The sequence below is a fragment of the Limulus polyphemus genome, unplaced genomic scaffold (assembly GCF_000517525.1).
Source record: "Limulus polyphemus unplaced genomic scaffold, Limulus_polyphemus-2.1.2 Scaffold8071, whole genome shotgun sequence".
NCBI lineage: Eukaryota > Metazoa > Arthropoda > Merostomata > Xiphosura > Limulidae > Limulus > Limulus polyphemus.
In genome coordinates this window covers 1,495-4,303 of record NW_013673681.1, presented here as the reverse complement: position 1 = coordinate 4,303, position 2,809 = coordinate 1,495, and positions in this window count along the sequence as shown.

Sequence of the window (2,809 nt, the reverse complement as noted above, 5' to 3'; positions counted from 1 at the left end):
TATACTTATGCCAACAATTTAAAATTTATAAAGTTTCTTCACTTTACGGTAATTTTTTCTGTAATTTACATTATTAAAGATGTTTCTTCTCGTAGTTATTCCTTTCTGTGTTATTCCAGCGTACTTTCTTATAACGTGAGCAGTTCTGTTATTCCAAATAGCTTATATAAAAATAAAGATAAGAGAAATCACGTAAAACGAATGCTTCTTCTGAAAAAACATCTGTCTGAAAGTGTAGACCATACGATTCAAAGAGAGATAATTAACTTGAAGGAACTCGAAACGATGTACACACGTGAAAAATTTCTCATTTTAGAAAATGTTCAAAACGACATGGAAATGAATCAACAGATAGTTAGGTGGGAGAAACGCATATAAACCAAAAATAACTCAAGAGAACAAACCACATACGATTTAGAACTTGTAAAATTAACCTCGTGTATATTCTAAATCTTTTAACTTCCTATCCACTAAGAAAACAGTTTAGTTTTAGAAAAGGTGAAAAGGCTGTTTGTAACGTTCTATTAGATAAAACACCTCGAAAGAATTCTAATTATAAAAAAACGATTGTAAACCATATGAAAATTACGTAAATCGATACCATTGTTCACAAAACACGTAATTCAAGCAATAAGAGATTTAGCTAGATTTAGATAGAGAAAAATGTGTTTATGAACGATTTCAAACACCCGAAGAAAGGTTATAAGTGTCCTTATAAGAAACCATTACGATCAGCCTTTTCTCATTTTCTAGCCATAAACTGTTTTTTTTTTGTGGATAGGAAATTTAGAAAATTAGATTAAGGGCAAGGTTAGTTATCTAAACATACTTCACTAGGAAGTACTAATTCGCATGTCATCTTTTCTCTGGAGTTATCTTTGGTTTATGCGTTTCTAAAACGTAACTCTAAGGTTGCGAATTCTCATTGACTTTTTTAAAAGTTTCTATACTTATGTAATTTTTAAAGTCGCTTCCACTTTCTTCACGTTAATCATCGTTTTTCTGTGTTATTAAACATGTTTCTTCTCCAAATTATTGTTTTCCGTATTATTTGTAAATTACTATCTTTTAATGTGTTCCGTCTATCTATGTATGATATATCATGTTTTCTACTCGTATCAACTGGTTTTAGCACTATTAACAGCAAAATCACTTTTTGCGTGATTTACGTGATTTTCATATGATTTTTAATCGTTTTTTTATAGTTAGCATTCTTCGATGTGTTTTATCTAATAGAACATTACTAACAGCCTTTTCACATTTTCTAACACTAAACTGTTTTCTTAGTGGATAGGAACTTAAAAGATTTAGAATATACACGAGATTAGTTTCTTTTGAAACAATTGTGTATTCTGCGTTCATCTCACAACTAACATTAATTTTGTAAGTTCTAAATCGCAAATGGTTTGTTATCTTGAGTTATTTTGGTTTATATGCGTTTCTCCCAACTAACTATCTGTTGATTCATTTCCATGTCGTTTTGAACATTTTCTAAAATGAGAAATTTCTCACGTGTGTACATCGTTTCGCGTTCCTTCAAGTTAATTATCTCTCTTTGAGTCATATGGTCTACACTTTCAGACAGTTATTTTTTCATAAGAAGCATTCGTTTTACGTGATTTCTCATATCTTTAATTTTATATAAGCTATTTGGAATAACAGAACTGCTAATGTGTTTACGAACGATTTCAAACACCCGAAGAAAGGATATAAGTGTCCTTATAAGAAACCATTACAATCAGCATTTTCTCATTTTCTATCCATAAACTCTTCTTGCTGAGGATAGGAAATTTGACATTTCAGATTAAGGGCAAGGCTAGTTATCTATACATACAACTACACTTCACTAGGAAGAAATAATTCGCATGACGTCTTTTCTCTATAGTTTTGCGTTTCTAAAACGTAACTCTCTGGTTGCGAATTCTGATGTCGTTTTTAAAAGTTTCTATACTTATGTAATTTTAAGTCGCTTAAAATTTCTTCACATTAATTATCGTTTTCCCGTATTAGTAAACATGTTTCTTCTTCAAATTATTGTTTTCCGTGTTATTTGTAAATTACTATCTTTTAATGTGTTTCGTCTATCTAAGTATGATATTGCATTTTTCCAGTTTTATCTACGTGTTATAGCATTATTACCAGGAAAATCACTTTTTGCGTGTTTTACGTGTTCTATGTTATCGATTTACGTGATTCTAATATGGTTTTTAATCGTTTTTTACAATTAGGATTCTTTCGAGATGTTTTATCTGATAAAACATTACGAACAGCCTTTTCACATTTTATAAAACTAAACTGTTTTATTAGTTGATAGGAACTTAAAAGATTTAGAATATACACGAGGTTTACTTTACAAGTTCTAAGTCGTATGTGTTATTTTTGGTTTATATGCGTTTCTCCCATCTAACTATCTGTTGATTCATTTTCCATGTCGTTTTGAACATTTTCTAAAATGAGAAATTTGGCACGTGTGTATATCGTTTCGAGTTCCTTCAAGTGAAGTATCTCTCTTTGCGTCAGTTGTTTTTTCATAAGAAGCATTCGTTTTACGTGATTTCTCATATCATTATTTCTAAACACTTTTCATATAAGCTATTTGGAATAACAAGAACTTCTGATGTGCTGAACGAACGATTTCAAAGACCCGAAGAACAGTTATAAGTATCCTTACAAGTGAACATTATGACCAGTTTTTTCTCAATTTCTAACCATAAACTGTTTTTGTTGTGGAAAGGAAATTTTAAAAGTTAGATTAACGATGTTTACATCCAATTGTGTGTTCTATATCTTTGTCAGAACTACCCTTCAT